This window comes from Malaclemys terrapin, chromosome 8 (assembly GCF_027887155.1).
Source record: "Malaclemys terrapin pileata isolate rMalTer1 chromosome 8, rMalTer1.hap1, whole genome shotgun sequence".
Lineage (NCBI taxonomy): Eukaryota > Metazoa > Chordata > Testudines > Emydidae > Malaclemys > Malaclemys terrapin.
Window position 1 is genome coordinate 70,218,550 of NC_071512.1, and position 21,442 is coordinate 70,239,991.

At 41.4% G+C, this 21,442-nt stretch overlaps 1 pseudogene; it reads left to right on the plus strand.

The window, feature by feature from the left end:
- The first annotated feature begins 14,982 nt into the window (after positions 1 to 14,982).
- Positions 14,983 to 16,591, plus strand: LOC128842459 (protein FAM200A-like; annotated as a pseudogene).
- The last annotated feature ends 4,851 nt before the right edge of the window (positions 16,592 to 21,442 follow it).

The following is a 21,442-nucleotide window of genomic DNA, read 5'->3' on the forward strand; positions in this document are numbered from 1 at the left end:
CCTGTAGTATCCAGCCTCTGATGTTGGACACTCACAGTAATCACAAGGTTTCCAGTTCCCAGGCGAACAGTATACACACAGCTTGATTGGTACAATTCAGAATCAGGTCCTTTAGAGTATTGCAACACTTGGATATATTTATAGTGAAACAATCATACATTTATTATCAAAGGTTAAAATTTATGAGATACTGAGTAAGGATAATGAAAATAGAAATGGTTACATATAAAACAAAAAGGATAACATGCTTTTCAGAGTCTAAACTTAATTTCAATAGGCTAAAATCCTTGTCTAAAGTAGTTTTTCTCCTAAAGCATTCTCCCAGTGTCACCAACCTACATGGCTGGAGTCCACCGTTCTTGGATGAAAAACCACTGTCTGGTTGCTCTCTCCATGATGGATAGAGATGTGTCCTTTTGCCTTTCCCTTATATTCCCCAAAGTCGTCATTTTTGTTCCCAGAGTCAGGGGAAAAAAACCTAATCTTTATTCTCTGTGCCTGGTGACTTTAAGTTGACTTCACATCCTCATGTTGATGTCATATGCAAATAGGCTTCCTGTGTGTTGACTTACAATGCTTAATTTACATTTGATAGAGAGATACACAACTTATCTGTTGTCTGAAATAAACTTGTTTGTCAGCTCTACCTTGGATACCGGATTTAAAAGATATGTTTAATACACATACACAGCTTCTTAAATACCATATGTCACACAGGTTATAAGGATAAATGTGATCCTGGCCATCATCTGAGATCTCAGATGACATTCTTTATAGATAAATACTATGACATCAATATGTTAAATGTAATGAGTTTGTAAGGCCTGATAGGAGAAGTTGTTATAGAACAGTGAAGCCTTTACCAGTTGTTATTGAGCAGCCCTTATGGTCACAATCTTCAATCCAAATGTTTAACTAAATCAGAATAATCATCAAGTGTATTTAATCACAAATTAAGAGATTTTTGATTCTGCATAAGTATTGATTTAATGATGCAAGGCAGCTATGAATGGTATTATGCAAAGTGTTGAGAAGGAATAATTGATGCAAAGTGAATCTTGTTCTTTACAATAATTTTATTTTTGGTAGAAATATCTCTCTTTTGATTGCAGGATGTTGCTGAAAGGTTTGAACAATCTTCCATTAAAGTGTAAATTCATAGAATCATAGAATATCAGGGTTGGAAGGGACTTCAGGGAGGTCATCTAGTCCAACCCCCTGCTCAAAGCAGGACCAATCCCCAACTAAATCATCCCAGCCAGGGCTTTGTCAAGCCTGACCTTAACAACCTCTACAGAAGGAGATTCCACCACCTCCCTAGGTAATTCCAGTGCTTCATCATCCTCCTAGTGAAAAAGATTTTCCTAATATCCAACCTAAATCTCCCCCACTGCAACTTGAAACCATTACTCTTTGTTCTGTCATCTGCTACCACTGAGAACAGTCTAGAGCCATCCTCTTTGGAACCCCCTTTCAGGTAATTGAAAGCAGCTATCAAATCCCCCCTCATTCTTCTCTTCTGCACACTAAATAATCCCAGTTCCCTCAGCCTCTCCTCATAAATCATATGCTCCAGCCCCTAATCATTTTTGTTGCCCTCCGCTGGACTCTTTCCAATTTTTCCACATCCTTCTGGACACAGAACTCCTGATGAGGCCTCCCAATGTCGAATAGAGGGGAATGATCACGTTCCTCGATCTGCTGGCAATGCCCCTACTTATACAGCCCAAAATGCCATTAGTCTTCTTGGCAACAAGGGCACACTGTTGACTCATATCCAGCTTCTTGTCCACTGTAACCCCTAGCTCCTTTTCTGCAGAACTGCTTCCCAGCCATTTGGTCCCTAGATTCTTCCATCCTAAGTGCAGGACTCTGCACTTGTCCTTGTTGAACCTCATCAGATTTCTTTTGGCCCAATCCTCTAATTTGTCTAATTCTATATTCTCAGAGAGTTAAAAAAAAACAACAACAACAACCGGGACTTGAGCTCATCCGATGATAGTTAAGTCACATTGTTCTCATTGACCAAACACTTGCATCCCTAGGGAGTCCAGATATTCAATGAAAGAATAGTGCAATCAGTTATAGGTCAAAAAATCAACAGGCTACCTTTCAGCTACACACCTACTTAACATTCTATTTAGCATCCCTTTCGTGGTCTTTAGAACAATTACATTGTATTTTGGCATTTCACTCCCATTAATTTTATTTAAGGAGGCTTGAAACTGGACCGTTGAGTTTGTCCCCCACCTTCTTACTGTCTTCTGTCTGGTGGAAGAAAAGAGAAATAATTAAGCTTGGAGTTTGTAAATATCATTGCATATGCAAGTATAATGACTTAAAGGCAGTTGATTACTTTTGATTTAATGTTGATATGAAACTTAATTTTATTGGTTACTGTGTAGTACAAAAAAGAGCATTTGCATTTGTTCTTCTAGCACTTCGTCACTGTTTTTATTATAACTTTTCCTGTCACCCAAGCAGCTGCCAAAATCTTTGATTAAATTGAAAAGGTGGGATACAGGCAAATTTATCTGATATTATTATAAGATCCTGTTAACTGAAATGCCTATTTCCCTGATCTAAATCCACATTTTAATGTTTAATTATTATAATTCAAAGTGGTGTATTTCTTCAGTTTTGAGCGGAACCAAAGTTTAATGTACTTACTGGAAAAAGCAGGTATTATCCAATCATTATAAAATTGTGTCTAAGAAAAAAAACAGAATTATAAGTGCAGGAATATTCTTAATTAGAATAACTTGTATTTCTGTTAGGCCATAATCTGGTATATAGGCACCGAGTTTATAATCTGACAGGGGTGTGCTCACCCCTGGCTCTGCCCAGACCCCGCCCCCACTCCACCCCTTCCCTCAATGCCCCACTCCCACCCTTCTTCTTCCCACCCTTGCTCTGCCCCTTCCCCACCCCTTCCCTGCCTCTTCCTGCCCCTGCCCACAGTTCCACCTCCCCCACCCCAGCACCTCCTGATGCCACAAAACAGCTGTTCCATGGTGGGCAGGAGCCTCTGGGAGGGAGGGGGAGGCACTGATCTATGGGGCCTCAGGTAGGTGGGAGGCACTGGGAGGGGGTGGGGAGATACTGGACGGGGGATGTGGGTGGGTGCTAACCACCCACCATTTTTTTCCATTGGTGCTCCAGCCCCGGAGCACCCACAGAATCTGTGCCTATGATCTGGTATGTAGCTGGTGAAATAATACCAAAGTGATATTTATTTTAAATCTTTCAGTTTAAGTAGTTTTCCAATAGCTAAGACATTTTAAATTGTTTAAATACCATATTTGCATAGAATTGGCATTGACGGGAACGCATATTTGGTCCTTAATAGTGAATCTATTCAGAAAATCTTTACTGAACAAAAGTGTAGGCAACACATTCTCAAACATCCATAAAAGTGATTGTTGCAACTATCAAAGAACAACTTCCTTCTAGCGTCTGCATTGCTTTGATGTTGCTGTTTAGAGAAAGTATCATAGGTACCTAAATTTAATAGCACATTTTTCAACAAATTAAAGATGGGCAGGATTTACATTATCTGACTCCAGGTGATTAACACTTCTGCATCTACTAATCCCATCCTGCTGTTTGATTCCAAAAGGTGGTAATTCCAAGAGTGATGTGAAAACATGGCAGCATTATATTGATATTAAATTACTTAATTATTCTGTATTGCTCAGTTAATGCGATGCAGTTGAACATGATATGTTTTATTAAAAGATGGAAGTGCCTTTGGGGGAGGAGAGTTTGTAAATAAGACACAGCATATTTCAAAGTAAAATGATACTAAATACAGCATCGTATAGATGAAAATAATTTGCGTCTATGAATTACCTATTATGCAGCATTGTTGCTATTCTTACCAGCCATCTTTTTGCCACATAGACACTGGGTTTTATTTCAGCTAGCCATGGGGTATACTGTATAATCAAATTTGTAATTTCATATAAAATGTATTGTTTGACAGCATCTTGTGAAAAGGACCGAAATCATTTATTCACCTTTGACACAAAAACTGCTAAGCCATCTTGGGTGAGGGGAAAGGGGGAGGAAGTCATGTAACACTGTGCTGCATCCTGCAATAGTAGATGCTCTTAGAAAACATATGTCTCCAACTAAGGCCTTGTCTACACTACAGAGTTTTGTCAACAAAACAATGAATGCGTACACACTGTGATGCGACTTTTGGTGGCAAAAATGCCCTGTTTTGGCAACAAAATAAAATCACCCTGACGAGAGACATAAGGCTTTTTGTGCAAAAATTTTATCAACAAAGTGCCAGTGTGGACACCATGCTTGATTTTATCACTTTAATTAGCCTCCAGGAGGTGTCCCACAATGCCCATCCTGACTGCTCTGGTCAGCAGTTTGAACTCCACTGCCCTGCAACCAGGTAAACAGCCATCTGCCCCTCCCCCTTAGAAGTCCCGGGAATTTTTGAAATTCCATTTCCTGTTGGCTTGGCGTGCAGAGGTCTCATTACATCTTCCCAGGTGACCATGGTGGCTTATCACAGCAAGCACTCTCCTGCTTGGACCACTGCGGAGCTGCTGGATCTGCTTAGTATATTGGCGAGAGGAGGCTGTGCAGTCCCAGCTGTGCTTGAACCATAGGAATTTTGATACCTATGGGCAGATTTCTGGAGGCTTGTGTGAAAAGGGCTATGATTGGGACATGCTGCAGTGCAGACCTAAGATAAAGGAGCTGAGGCATGCGTACCTTAAGCCGAAGGAGGCAAACTGTCGTTCCGGTGCTGCACCCAAGATCTGCCAGTTCTACAAGGATTTGGGTGTTGTCCTCAGTGGCTACTGCACCTCTACCACCAACAGCCCTGTGGATACTTCGGCAGGCCTGGAGGCAGCAGAAAGAGGACCTAACCTGGAGGACGAAGTCATCGATGAAGAGGTGGAGTTAGACAACAATGTGGAGCTCCCAGTGGGGTCGCCTGGTGGGGCAGACAGCCAGGAACTGTTCACCACTCCCGAGGTGTCTAGCCAGTCTCAGCAGTTGCTCTCTGGCGAGCAAGAAGCAGGAGAGGAGACGCCTGGTAAGTGGTTGTGGTTTGTGTAGTGCGGAGATGGGTTCAGGGTATAGAAATGTACAAGGCTGGCTGTGTTTCTGTGTGCTGGACATTCCCCTGTGCAGCTAAGCAGTATGGCGGAACAGGGTGTTGATGCACACCGAGCTCTCATGGGAATCCTCCAGAGAGATCTCTAGGAAAGTTTCCTGGAGGTACTCAGCAATCCTCTGCCAAAGGTTCCTTGGCAGAGCAGCTTTGTTCCTTCCCCCATTGTAGGAAACTTTCCTGTGCCATTAGGCAATCACTTGTATAGGGATCAGAGCGGCACACAGGCAAGTAGCACAGGGACTAGGGCAGAAGCCACAAGTATGTAGTAGATGTGCCCTTGCTTCCCTGCTTACCCTCAGAGATATGTGCTACAGTGACCCCCGCCTATGGAAAAGTGTGGGAGAATTTTAGAATTTTTTCCCTAGTTGGCTGGAATACAACCTTTGCAGAGAGCTCAATGTTATGTGTGAGCATAACGATCATGCTTCTGTGCATTGTTCCTTCTGCTTCGGCAGATGTGGCCTTCAGGAACACTCCCCATGCACCGGCCAAGCATCTCTGCTAGATAAGAAAGTGCCCAAGATAGATAAAAGAAGACATGTTCTTTGTCTTCTCCAATGCAGAGAAAAGGGAACACAGGGAGTGGAGGGAACCCAAATGGCAGGACAGAAAAGAAAATCAGGAGTTTGCTCAGGACGCTACTGAGCGGATGATTAAAGTAATGGAGGAGCAAACACAGATGCTGAAGTCCTTAATAATGCTGCAGACTGAGCAGATGCGTGCCCGCCCTCCCCTGAATCACATTCAGAACTCTTTTCCGTCACCCCAGCCCTCCCCACCCTCCCCCTGCCCCAAAAAAAACCCTCTGCCAGCACAGTCCTTTCAGCTTTCCAGGACTTCTCGGTTTCCCCTTCACCCCCTTGGACAACTTTCAAAATGATAGCTGGACCTACACACAGCTCTGAATGTCTGTCTTTCCCTTATACCTCCTTTCCCACCAAGCATCTTTGTGTGGTGTGTGTTTTCTTCTGCAATAAAAGTTTTTGAATGGTAACTCAGCTTTATTTGTTTCTTACAAATTGAGTTAGCAGGCACTACCAATACATAAACAAGCAGTTTAATCATTTGCTTACTGGAATGTAAGGCCCCAAATTTCTCCATTGCTTACACTGGTCTACAATTTTTGAGAACTCATCTGCTTCAGAGATAAAATGTGCTATTTATTATGTATTTTGATGTGCTGAATTCAAATATGGCAATTAAAACAACTGATTGGCTACTGTTTCTAAGATATTTAAGTTTTTACATTTTATGTCTATGTATATTGTGTAGATAGAGTTTTAATCATAAATTGTAAACCTAGGTCTTTTCATGCGTTTATGGTTGCTTTACATGATACTTCACCTGTCCTGTTTATGTAACACTTTAAAAATCAGCAAAAGGGTTATATAAATAAAATTTATTATGAAACAAAAGGCAAAAAACTATTATGTACATAGTTTAGTCCTATTCAGTGTCTACTCGGCGCTTCTTGGCTTGTCTCTTGTATTCATTAAATGGAGCATCTCTTGTCACTGTCCAGCAATAGTCTGGAAGCATTGATAGGCTCCATTTGCCCTGATAGCGTTTCTCCATTGTTGCAATGTCCTGGTGAAATCGCTCGCCGTGCTTGTCGCTCACTGCTCCACAGTTCGGTGGAAAAAAATCTAGATGAGAGTGCAAAAAATGTCTCTTTAGTGACATGTTGCAACCAAGGCTTTTGTATGCCTTGAGGAGGTTTTCCACCAACAACCTGTAGTTGTCTGCCTTGTTGTTTCCGAGAAAATTTATTGCCACTAACTGGAAGGCTTTCCATGCCGTCTTTTCCTTGCCACGCAGTGCATGGTCAATGCATCATCTCGAAGAAGTTCATGAATCTGAGGACCAGCAAAGACACCTTCCTTTATCTTAGCTTCACTTAACTTTGGAAATTTTCCACGGAGGTACTTGAAAGCTGCTTGTGTTTTATCAATGGCCTTGACAAAGTTCTTCATCAGACCCAGCTTGATGTATAAGGGTGGTAACAAAATCTTCCTTGATTCAACAAGTGGTGGATGCTGAACACTTTTCCTCCCAGGCTCCAATGACTGTCGGAGTGGCCAATCTTTCTTGATGTAGTGGGAATCTCTTGCACGACTATCCCATTCACAGAGAAAACAGCAGTACTTTGTGTATCCAGTCTGCAGACCAAGCAAGAGAGCAGCAACCTTCAAATCGCCACAAAGCTGCCACTGATGTTGGTCATAGTTTATGCACCTCAAAAGTTGTTTCATGTTGTCATAGGTTTCCTTCATATGGATTGCATGACCAACTGGAATTGATGGCAAAACATTGCCATTATGCAGTAAAACAGCTTTAAGACTCGTCTTGGATGAATCAATGAACAGTCTCCACTCAACTGGATCGTGAATGATGTGCAGGGCTGCCATCACACCATCGATGTTGTTGCAGGCTACAAGATCACCTTCCATGAAGAAGAATGGGACAAGATCCTTTTGACGGTCACGGAAGATGGAAACCCTAACATCACCTGCCAGGAGATTCCACTGCTGTAGTCTGGAGCCCAACAGCTCTGCCTTACTCTTGGGTAGTTCCAAATCCCTGACAAGGTCATTCAGTTCACCTTGTGTTATGAGGTGTGGTTAAGAGGAGGAGGATGGGAGAAAATGTGGGTCCTGTGACATTGATGGTTCAGGACCAGAAGTTTCATCCTCTTCCTCTTCCTCGTCTGACTCAAGTAAGAATGATTCTGGTGCATCAGGAACCGGCAGCCCTTCTCCATGGGGTACTGGGCGTATAGCTGATGGATAATGCAGAGTCCACTTTTTCTTCTTTGACACACCTTTCCCAACTGGAGGCACCATGCAGAAGTAACAATTGCTGGTATGATCTATTGGCTCTCTCCAAATCATCGGCACTGCAAAAGGCATAGATTTCCTTTTCCTGTTCAACCACTGGCAAAGATTTGTTGCACAAGTGTTGCAGCGTATGTGTGGGGCCCACCTCTTGTCCTGATCTCCAATTTTGCAGCCAAAATAAAGGTGATAGGCTTTCTTAACCATAATGGTTATACTGCGCTTTTGTGATGCAAAAGTCACTTCACCACAAACAGAGCAGAAGTTATCTGCACTGTTCACACAAGTACGAGGCATCTCTGCTCACTTTGGCTAAACAGAAATGTGTCCCTTTGCAAAATCAAACACTGACAAATCAGAGAGCACGACACGGTATGATTTCTAGAGCTGATATAGGGCAATTTGTTCAGCAGAGTGATGTAAGCTTCGTTATGATTGCATCATCCATGACTTCTAGGAATAACATGATGCAATTCATATCATGTATGACGCAATACCGGCTTCAGATTGCATCATTCATTGTTTTGCCTAAAAAGCAAGTACTGTCCAAATCCAGTTATAGATTTATTTATAGATCCAGTCAAAGATGTATTTTAGTCATTTCTGGTTTAAATTGAGATCCCTTCCCTTTATAACTCACTTATCCTCCGCCATTCCCAAGTCAAGGGTCGTATATACTGACCCAATAGCATATCTTGAAAACTAGAGCCAATCAACAATTTTAAGCATCATTTTCGTTCTCAGTGACCCAGAATTAGTAAAGTTTGCCTACATTTATTTCAGAAGCATTTTGGCCGTAGAGCAGTGTTATTAGGAAAACTACATGTAATGTAATGTAGCACCAATCACAATACATTACTGGTTCTCATTTTCAAAATGTTGCCTCAAAGCCTCCCTGATTTGAATTGCCCCCCTCTCTAGGCCCTTGTGATAGCCCTTATATCTGGCTGCTCAAAATCAGCAGCAAAGCGGTCTGCCCCCTGAGCTAACCTTTCACCCTTAGCTTTACAAAGATTATGCAGCGTACAACACACGGCTATGACCATGGGAATATTAATAGAATTATAGAAGATTAGGATTGTAAGAGACCTCAGGAGGTCCTCTAGTCCAACTCCTGGCTCAAAGCAGAACCAACCCCAACTAAATCATCCCAGCCAGGGGTTTGTCAAGCTGAGCCTTAAAAACCTTTAAGGATGGAGATTCCACCACCTCCCTTGGTAACCCATTCCAGTGCTTCATCACCCTCCTAGTGAAATAGTTTTTCCTAATATCCAACCTAGACCTCCCACACTGCAACTTGAGACCATTGCTCCTTATTCTGTCATCTGCCTCCACTGAGAACAGCCTAGCTCCATCCTCTTTGGATATTATCCTCATTGAGGTCTAACCTGCCATAAAGATATCGCCAGCATGCCTTTAATCTGCCTAAGGCACATTCCACTGTCATCTGGCACCTACTCAGCCTGTTGTTGAAGCGCTCCTTACTGCTGTCCAGGTTTCCCGTAAACAGAAGAACAGGAGTACTTGTGGCACCTTAGAGACTAACAAATTTATTAGAGCATAAACTTTCGTGGACTACAGCCCACTTCTTCGGATGCATATAGAATGGAACATATATTGAGGAGTATATTATATATACTCAATATAGGAGTATATATTACAGTTTCCCGTGTAAGGTTTCATGAGCCATAGCTGTAAGGGGTACGCTAGGTCTCCCAAGATCGCTATGGGCATTTCAACATCCCCCACTGTAATCTTCTGGTCTGGAAAGAAAGTCCCCACTTGTAGCTTTCTATACAGGCCCCGTTGCTGAAGATGCATGTGTCATGCACTTTCCTGGTCCACCCCATGTTGATGTCAGTGAAACACCCATCGTGATCCACAAGCACCTGCAACACCATGGAGAAGTACCTCTTCCTATTGATGTACTCCATCTCAAGGCAGTCTGGTGTCAAAACTGGAACATGTGTGCCATCTATCTCCTCTCCACAGTTAGGGAAATCCATTTCTGCAAAGACGTCCATTATTTCACGCACATTTCCCAGAGTCACAGCCCTTCATAGGAGGATGCGATTAATTGCCATGCACACTTGCATTAACGCAGCACCAATGGTCGACTTACCAATTCCAAATGGATTTGCAACTGACCGGTAGCAGTCTGGAGTTGCCAGCTTCCACACAGCAATCACCACATGCGTCTCCAATGATAGGGCAGCTCTCATTCTGGTGTCTTTGCACTGTAGTGCTGGGTGAGCTCCGCACACAGTTCCAGGAAGGTGGCTATCCGCATCCAAAAGTTCTGTAGCCACTGCTCATCATCCCCGACCTGCATGGGGATATGATTCCACCATTCAGTGCTTGCTTCCCAAGTCCAAAAGTGACAGTCCACAATCTGCAGCTGTTCCATGAATGCCAAAAGCAATCTAAAGTTGCTCCTATCCATATGGGATATGAGTCAACAGTGTGTCCTTGTTGCCAAGAAGGCTAACGGCATTTTGGACTGTATAAGTAGGGGTATTGCCAGCAGATCGAGGGACGTGATAATTCCCCTCTATTCGACATTGGTTAGGCCTCATCAGGAGCACTGTATCCAGTTTTGGGCCCCACACTACAAGAAGGATGTGGAAAAATTGGAAAGAGTCCAGCGGAGGGCAACAAAAATGATTAGGGGCTAGAGCATTTGACTTATGAGGAGAGGCTGAGGGAACTGGGATTATTTAGTCTGCAGAAGAGAAGAATGAGGGGGGATTTGATAGCTGCTTTCAACTACCTGAAGGGGGTTCCAAAAAAGATGGATCTAGACTGTTCTCAGTGGTAGCAGATGACAGAACAAGGAGCAATGGTCTCAAGTTGCAATGTGGGAGGTTTAGGTTGGATATTAGGAACATCTTTTTCACTAGGAGGGTGGTGAAATACTGAAATGGGTTACCTATGGAGGTGGTGGAATCTCCTTCCTTAGAGGTTTTCAATGTCAGGCTTGACAAAGCCCTGGCTGAGATGATTTAGTTGGGGATTGGTCCTGCTTTGAGCAGGGGGTTGGACTAGATGACCTCCTGAGGTCCCTTCCAACCCTGATATTCTATGATTCTATGGTATCACCCAGCATTTCAGGCAACTGGGAGTCTTATTCAGTTAGGAACTTCATGATTAACTGAACTGCCATCCGGGATGTCTTCATGACAGTTATCAGAGCATAGGAGAGCAGTGTGGGATCCATCCCTTCACACAGAGATGGTGGGGTGAACAGCAAACAAGGGCCATTGAAAAATGCCGTGAAAGAAAGCCGGAAGCCCATGGAATGCTGGGACAGAAAACAATGCATCATGGGACATTGAGCCCAGTCCCAAGATGTACCGCAATCCGCTCTGCCTTCCCACAAGACGTAGCAGCAGAAGGTGTCGAGCTGGACTGTGGGATAGGTATTCACAATGCATTGCTCACACTGTCAATGATAGTGCCCAACTGTGGATGCGCTCTGCTGACAGAGTATGAACATGCATTACCGATTTTTATTATAGTGCTTTTTGAATGTTGAAATAACTTTTGTCGACAAAACTCGGTATTGTAGACAAGGCCTAATATTTTAGGGCTTTCTACTGCCACTGACCACTGTAACATCTAAACACCTTTCACATAAAATAGTGACTGCTGGACTTCATGGAATCTCTGACTTCACTTCTTTCTCAGGTTTTAGGAGGCTCTGTTTCCAATGTCTGTGCGTCTGTGTGTTTTAAGGTTGATGACTGTGGATAAAATAGGTGTTATGTTTAAACATCTTGTTTTAAATGTTCAACAGAGCTGTTCTTGCTATATCCAGAAGCTGGGTTGATTTTTGGTGTATTCTGTATTAATAACCCACCAAGAATTTTATGGTAGATGTATTTTATAAATTATTTAAAAATAATTGATTACCTCATCACAGATGTGCTGCATATTGTGTAGTATGCATCCTTTGTGCAGTTGCTCTGAGAAATGATGTATGCTCTGCTGTGGAAATTAACACTTCTGTTTCTGAAGCCTATTGTGGTAGCAGGATGTAATGCAGCTAGACTATGAGGAAGACTTTTTCTAGATTGGTAGTGGTAAGCATTGACATGGTAAACTTGCAATTTTGAAATCCTGAAGTACTAATTGTTATCCTTTGAATTGCTAAGCAAGCTGAATAATGCAAGGTCACTGCAACTCTTGTGGAAATTATCTTAAATTATCCTTTCATTCTTTGTGTTTCAAGACTTGAGAACTTGCCTTTCATAGTGGTTGTGACACCCAACGCAGCCAGCAGTAAAAATAATTGAAAATGTCTCTCCAGAGCACTTAGTATTATATTAGAGTGTACAAGCTGTTTAGCTAAAATCATAGAGTTCAGTCCTGCAACATTCTCAACAGTCCAGTCCAATCAAGCACTTAAGCATATGTTAAACTTTGACTTCAGCAAGACTACTCACTTGTTTAAAGTTAATGGGATATTTTAGTTTAAATCAGTGGGTAAAATTGTGGCCCCCATTAAAGTCAATAGCAATCTCCTGTTTACTTAAATGGGGCAAGATTTTCACCCAATATTTAAAAACATCTAATTTAGAGTATATAGGTCACTTATTCCTAAAAATCCAGAAATAACTGGGATGGGGGTCAACTGACCAACATTAAGAGTCTTACTACCCTCATTTAGTACCATCCCTGTGACACTATAGCCCTCCTTTTGCAGTTTTTCTCACCCCTTCTTTTGTCATCTAGCTTTTAGTTCCTCCTTTCATCTTTTCACTTTCTTTCCTCCCCCAGTGGCTCTTTCTTAGATAATGTAATGCACATGATACTATATATACTTTGGTTTATGAATAATAATATCCTAAAACCCTATGTTTTAACTATGTTAAAAGAACATCAAGTTGCAAAATCAAGCACTCAAAAGTTAGGAAATGCCAGAATTCAGGTTGCCCATGCAACCTTAATTTGGCCTCTCTCTATGCATTATAATCGTCTTCAATTAAATGATCATATGTGGAAAAAAAATAACAGGTTCCCTGACTTGTTCAGTCACTGGGTAATTAGGTATTCAATATTCTTTTATTCTCCTCATTCAATGTGTCCCCCAAGGCCTTTTTTAATACCCACCATCCAAGTTCTGCACTGAATATAAAATTATTGATATCTTCCTGGGCATTTCTATAGTGATAGTCCCATAATAGCTGATCGCTTCTAAACATTAATGAATTTATCTTCATAATGTCTCACCATGTGAGATTAGATGTCATCATTATTCCCTTTTTACAGCTCAGGAGCTGAGGAACAGAAAGAATAACGGCAAAATAGTCAGAAGTCTACACCAATTGTGGGGGCCCAACTTGAGAGAGATAGGACATGATTTTTCAGAGTACTTAACATTTTTATAACAAGTTACATAGTCAAAGCAGGGCTCCAGTCAACTTCAGTTGCCATTTTAAGTGTGTGGCACTCCTGCAAATTTGATCCCAGGTGTCTTACATAGGGCTCCCAGAAACAAGGGAACACACAATCTGTGAAATGTTTTAAGTGACTTGCCCAGCATCATATAGGAACTCTGTGGCAAAGGCAGAGATAGACACCAGTTCTCTAGGTTGACATTAAACATCCTTACCTTTTCTCTTCTTGTGAGCCCTTGCCTCGTTTTCTACACACCTTTCTGTTTGTGCAACAAATGAGGCAGAGGTACAATAGATCAGTGTTTTTCAAAGTACGGGTCATGACCCAGTACTGGGTCGTGGAATGTTAGGCACTGGGTCACCTTGCTGATTCAAATTATAAGGATCGTTGGCGCGCAGCAGCTCTAAAGGGCCGTGCAGCAGGGACCTGGAGAGGAGAGAGGGGTGGGCGGGAACTGGGGAGGGGAGCAAGTTGGGGCTTGCAGGGCTGCTGTGGACCTCTCCCCCGGACCCAGAGCTCGCTGCCTGCTGGCAGGGAGAGAGAGAGGTCCCTCCCCAGGAGCTAGCTGCTGCCAGTGGGGAGAGGGCTGGGAGGAGTCCTCTGGCCCAAGCCCTGGAGCAGCCTGCCTGCACCCCATACTCCTCATCCCTGGCCCCGCCCCAGAGCCTACACCCCCAGCCAGAGTCCCTACCCCCGCATCCCAACCCTCTGCCCTAGCCCTGAGCCCCCTCCTGCACCCTGAACCCCTCATCCGCAGCCCAACCCCACAGCCCTCACCTGTGCATCCCAACCCTCTGCCCCAGCCGTGAGTCCCCTCCTGCACCTTGAACCCCTCATCCCCAGCTCCATCCTAGAGCCTTCACCCCCAGACAGAGCCCGCACCTCACCCTCTGCCCTACCCAGGCCACCTCCCACACTCTGAACCCCTCAACCCCATCCCATTAATTTTGTTATGTGCACCAATATGTTTGTCACACATCACCTCCATATTGGTGCACATAACAAGATTCATTCTGCACACGAGTGGGAAAAATTAGAGGGAACACTAATTACAACACCATTAGAATAACATTACAATTATACATGCATAACATCGTGCTTCTGGTATTTGCACAGAGTTGCATTTTACACCTACTACGTATTACACACTACACACGTGGACAATGCAGTTTGCATATTATCTCCTAAACTGGTTTTCCGATCAACCCACTGCTGTGTGGAGACTAAGATTTTTGCATGATTTTTGATAACCACCAAAAAAGCTGGAAAATATGGATCATTTTGTAATAAGAAAAAGAAGTTTGGAAACACAACCATCAAATCCATCAACATCTGTGAAAGTGTAAGTACGCCATGCACAACAGAAAAGTCTAGCAGTAAAAATGAACAGGCTGCTTCCACCTCATCTGAACAGCCAACTAAAAAGAAAAAATCATGTCCAAGGAAGTACAGTATTGATTCTTGAAATATGGCTTCATCAGTTGTGCTAAAGCAAACCAAGAACCAAAGCTCCAATGTGTTATTTGCACCAAAGTGCTTGCAAACGAGAGTTTAAAACCGTCAAAGTTGAGGAGACATTTAGAAACAAAACATACAGAACTCATGGATAAACCATTGGGCTATTTTCTAAGGAAGCAATGGGAACTTAACTTATCAGGTCAGGTTCTCAGCAGGTCAACCCCTTGAATGATAAAGCACAACTGGCATCGTATTTGGTTTCATATCATGTGGCAAAAGCGAAAATGGCCCAGACAGTTGCTGAAAAAGTTATTCTTCCAGCATCTGTGGATATGGTGTGGACAATTTTTGTGGAGAAGTCTGCTGAAAAATTGAAAGGTATTCCTCTCAGTGATAACACAGTGTCTCAGCGAATACATGATATTGCAGAGAATTTGGAAGCTCAACTTGTAGTGTGGTTACAGTCAGTCGGGGATTTTGCTATACAACTTGACGAAAGTACTGTTATTTTGGATTGCGCAATGCTGTTAGTTTATGCGAGGTACGTATGGCAAGATGATTTTAAGGAGGATTTGCTGTGTTGTCTGACCCTACCAACAAATACAAAGGGGGCACAGATATTTGACGCACTGAATGACTGCATAGTTGGAAAATACAAACTGGAATGGGATAACTGAAAGGAATAACAAGTGACGGTGCAGCAAATATGACTGGAAAGAACAGGAGTTGTGAAAAAAATCTGCGAGGCAGCTGGCAATGACATTGTTTGGAATCGTTTCATTCACCGCGAAGCTTTGGCGTCCAGGAGTATTCTTTCTGATCTTATGGCAGTACTGAATGAAGCAATCAAAATCGTAAACTTCATTAAAGGGAGCTCACTTAACAGCAGGCTTTTAGAAGTGCTATGCTCAGACATGGGAGCAGAACACATGCATTTACTGTTTCACACTGAAGTAAGGTGGCTGTCAGGGGGCAGAGTGCTTCCCAGGGTGTACAAACTCAGGAAAGAGATTCATGTTTTTTTGGTGGTGAAAGTGTCTAACTTGGCAACTTTGTTTGATGATGACAGTTGGTTAATAAATTTGTCATATCTTGCTGACATTTTCTCGATTTTAAATGAACTAAACTTACTAAAGTTACAAAGAAGATGCAATGATTGGTTTCGACATTGTGTAATTAAAAGTCATTGGCACTGTGGCAAGCACGTCTGAAAAGTAATCAGCCCAGCTACTACATGTTCCCAACACTGTTACAACGCATTGAGGAGAACACCACCAGTGAGGAAAAAGTGAATGAAATGAAAACTATTATACAGTTGCATCTCGCTGCTCCATCTGATAGTTTTAGTTGCAATTTCCCAATAAAGGACTTTGAATATTTGAATGAAAAATGCTGGATGAAAGATCCTTTTGCTTTCAAAAACTGAGGCAACAATGGAGCTAAATCTGACACCTTAGCAAGAGAATGAACTGCTGCATCTCACCTGTGATAACACTCTGAAAACACGGCACAAGTCAATAAACTTGTCATCATTTCCAAAGAAAATCCACTGCTAAGTAAAGTAAGTGTGCTCTTGTTGCTGCCTTTCACAACAACCTACATGTGTGAAGTGGGATTTTCAACTATGACAAGACTGAAAACCAAAAAAGGGAACCGACTGAACAGTGGATCTGATATGCGGGTAGCCCTTTCATCCTGTGATTCTGATTGGAACGAGATCATGATGAACAAACAGGCCCACTAGTCACATTAAGTAAGTGAAACTCAACCTGATCGCCTTTATAGTGTTTTGTTTAAAAGTAATGGCTTTGTCTAGTGTTATGTAAAATGGATTAGGCTGGAATGTATTGCATTATTAAGATGTTATGAAAACTCTAGTCAAAAGATATACGGTAATTATGTTGGATCATGGACATCAACAGTTTTCTTCAATTGGGTCACGAGAAAAAAAGTTTGAAAACCAGTGCTATAGATAATAGCTTCATTTGTTCCCAAAGCATTGCCAATCCTGTGCACTGAATGAGACAAGGGTCCTGTGGAAAAAATAGTGTGCGTCAATGTACTTAAAGAAGGTATTATAATGCAAATGCACAAAGGGGGCCAATTAAGATTGCACAGTCAACCTTAATTCCAGTATTTCCTAACTTTTGAGAGCTGGACCTTGCAACTTGAATAATGTTCTTTTAACATCCAGTTTGCGTAAATGTAATTTTCTAAGTTTTTTAAAAAACAGACTAAAAATAGAAATTCCATGGTGGAACTGTATTGGTATGCAACTTGTGTCAGCAGCAAGATTTGGACCTTTACATCCACAGCACAGACCCCTACCACTTGTTATCCTCAGTGAACCAGCCATTAAAGGGGGAGGAGGTGCACACATCTCCAGTGGGTTTCACAGCTATTTGCTGGCAGTGGAGGAATGTAGGATTCCAGGTTTTGAAAGGAAGTGTACCACAGTGGTAATACACTCTTCTGTCCTGTCTATAGTCCCCACCAGATCCTGTCCATAGCCCCTCTGCTGTCCCCCCATCAGTTCCTCCCTCTCTGCTCTCCTACCATCCACTGTTCCCCTCATCCCTCTGCATTCCTGTCAGCCCATATCCTCCTCCTCCTTGCAGCCTGAGTGTCAGCAGGATGGGCACTGAAAAGAGCACAGGATAGAAAGTCTTCCTGCTCTCAGTTCCTGTGCCTAGCACCACCGTGGCAACTGGGAGGAGCAATTGCAGGAAAGTCCTGCTCAGGCCCTGCAGTTCCAGAATGGCACATGCTCAATGCAGACAATCTTCAGCGAATTGAAGTGCTAAATTTTAACATGTGTCTACTGCGCATTGGTGAATTGAGATGATTTGGCCAAATGTTGGCAAATTTTCACAGGCCCAGCAAAAGGCATATACTGACGCGAAGGTGAACCCTCTATGCCAAATTTCAAGTCCCTGATCCAAAGCATGGAGATGCTACAACTTCTCAACAGAATAAAATTTATTTTTTAAACATGGGTGAAACAATGTGTTTTTTCTGTGATCTTATTCTTGGAACCATTTTAGCTAAAACTTACAAAAACAAAACATAAAAAAATCAAACCTACAACAAACCAGCAAGGAAATGTTTTACCTGAACAATCAAAAATCTGACAAATTTATAAGTAACTGGAAATACAGTATTATAATGGAAAGTGTCAGGCAACCCTAATTGTATTAATTATTTATTCTGAACACATTACATTTTCCATACCCTTATGCCAAAAAAGCTAACAACCAGTGTTAGTAAACAGAAATGTATGTGAGATTGCTTTCAGTGCTATCGTTTTTGTATAATCATAACCTTTTACGTTGAATTAGGATCCACATCCTTCATTCAGTTGAGACCCAGATTTCTCCCCATCTTATTGCCATAAAAACAGAGTTGAAAATTTGTTTTGTTCCTGCTCCTCCCCGTCAACACTTCAGGATGTATACAGTAGTTCTTAGGTATGCATTCTTTTCTTTCTTTTTCCTTACTGTGTAATAAACCATGCTGTATCGAAGGATAACACATACTTTTAGCTATCTGAATCCTTTCAGCTATTCTTCATTCTAGCTCAAAAGTATTTAAAAACATGTTATAGAATCTTCCTTCATCGGCTTCCTCCCTTTCCTTTTCTGAAAGAGAAACTATTAAACAAGTATTATTACTGAATGAAAGTAACCCCTCTAACCATTAAGGTCATTTTTCTAAATCCTTGTAAGCTACCTTTCTGTTTGATAGCTTTTCTTTTCAAAGAAGTCTAGTATGTGATTAAGAAATAGGGTGATGTTTCTGGATATGTAGACTTTCTAAATAAATACTAAAAATTGAACCATGTGAGGAGGGGGCGATTGCAAAGTGAGCAAATTCTTTCCCCTTGGTTAAATCCATTCAAGTTTCCAATCAATGAGGATTACATATGTGGAGGAAGTGAAGAGGAAAAATCATAATGATGAGAAAAAAACATACTACATTTCATTTGATATTATGTGCTTTCCCACTCAAAAGCCAACCTACATTAAGCTAGTGTCATATAGAATGTTATTTAGTGGAATAGCACTGGCACACAATACACATTTTCCAGAAAGTGTATTTCATTTTTCGTTCAGGACTCATGTACTTTTTTAGCTAGTCACATTTTAGAAGGGACTCCCACAGCCCAGCCATTGTCTAGAGAGAGAGAAAGTCCATTAAGATAGTAACTAGTGATGAGTGGAGGAAGTGGTGTTCAAAGCTATATGCAGTTTAGGCTAGGCTTTGAACTGGAGCCTGAAAATAGAACCCTTCTTTTGGATTTTGAAAGTGTCTCAGAATGAAAACTGTAGGGACAGGTTTGATTCTGGGCATTGGAATCTAAACCCTTTCCTCCCCAGCCATCCTTGCCCCTGAATTGGAAGAGTCAATGTTCCAGTTTTGGCTCATCTCCTCCACTAATCAGAATTATGTTAAATTCTTAATTTGGAATTTTAAAAAATGTTGTGCTCTGACATGCATATTTTTTATAAATCTCTGAAAGTGTACACAGCCTGAATTTGTCTTTTTTACCGATGAAACCTCTTTATGAAATGCAAAAATTATGAAAGAGGTAGGCCTCAAACCAAATAATTAGGAAGAAAAAAGTTTTCTGAAGAATTTTGTGCCACTTGTTTAGTCTACTAACTTGTGCTTCTGGAAGTTCGGGAAACGTATTGCAATTCCATCCTGAGCAAACTACTGGCCAAAAGGATGCTGCAAGATAATGCAGTAGCCATTCCATGGCAAGATGGAGTTATGCTGAACTGTTCATTTGTCTACCTAGACCAAGGGACATCCAGATAGTCAAGATAAGACCTGCCAAAAGTAACTGGCAATTGGTGAGAGGACAAGACTTCCAGAGAGGGCACCAGTCTTAGCAGGCCTTGGATTAATGTATGCATGTAGAGTTTTGGGTGGAAACCATGTGAGGCGTAGTGTTTTTGTCATAGTTTGAACTTAAAACTGCTTAAAAGTGACAATTCTCACTGAGTTTGTGTTAATAACTCTCACAATTTTATCTTGGCTCAAGTCTAGCATTATTTGGTGTTTTGGAGTCATGTAACTGTGAGAACCTTGGCTTGTCTTTTTTTTTTTTTTTAATTAAATGTCTACATTTATAGTTGCCAAAACTTTTGGAAATGTGAACACACAAGACTCAAGCACCAGGAGACAGACATAAAGAATTCCAAACTTGCACTTTAAAATATCTTGGTTTTGTTGTTGTTGTTGTTGTTTTGTTTTATTATTTTTTGTTTGGAAGCGGCTGACTCATAAATTTTGAATCCTTGGAGATTTTTGAATTCATTTGAATTTTGATACTAGCGATTGGCCTGAATTGCCGCCTTCTCCTAGATCCAAATGCCCTCTAACTCGGGGGGGGGGGGGGGGGGGGGAGAGAGGATATCAAATCCAACCCCTGATTTGGATCTGAATTTTGTGGCTTAGAGACTCTAGAATAGGACAAACTGAAACCTGGATGATGATGTTTGATATCCAGATGTAGGTATGGATTAAGATGTTGCAGCACAGACCCTTCTCTATCAAAACTTCGTGCCGGGCAAATAATGCAGTACATTAGCTCTGACTATTCATTTGGATTTTTAACTGAATTCACTTGGGCCATGTTTCATCATCCTCTTTTGGTGTTCTCTTTGTGTTATCATTTGTGTAATTTGTTGCACAAATGTTAATGAAAGAAAGTTTCAAAGTCACATGAGTGAAGTATACACTGACACTAGATTTTAAATTCACACATGCAAATATTAGCTCCTGAAGTGCTTGAAAGCTTACATATTCAGGGGGCAGGAACACTATAAGGTGACTTCCAGCTGACCAATTGTAACTAAGTATATAGTTTGTGTATTGACTGAGAATATATGTTTGTATGTGCATATTATATTCATTATTCAGTATTCACCTTAAATGTGTGTGTACATATTATCTGTGTACACACACACCTATTTTAAATGTGAATACTGAAATCAGTCAAGAAAATTTAGTAACGAGAAATAGGATAAATGTATTGGATAAATTTTATTTGCTAAGAATTACGCATTCAGCTCTCACCTACCAAAAAGGAAGACATAATGAGGCAAAGGCTGTAACCAAATGAACCCACACTGGGGAAAAAAATGGCACAAAACCTCTCCAAATAAAAATGTTCAAGGTTTGCACAACTCAGGCTTGAACCATGGTTTGTCAGCAGTGTAACTGACAAATGCAGAACTGTTATTGATGATGCAGATGCCTTGGTTATTTAAGCGTACATCTTTTAAGTCAATGTTGAAAATATACATTATGTTTCCATTGCTCTCAACAGTTGTTTAATATTCAGCATTAATAGTCTGGTCAAGGAGAAGGTAAAGGCCTCTGTGGTTTTGCTAAAAATATTGAAATCTTTTATCTTTTCAACAACATATTGAATAGAAAACTATTAATAAGATATGTTTCATTATATTCTGTATGGTACTCTAAACTAGTACTAAGAACTCATTCATGTTGATTTGAAGTTAACTGATTCTTCTCTGACTTTGGAAAGACTGTTTTCAGTACCTACTGTAAGTGTACTAGATAAGGCTAAGCTTAA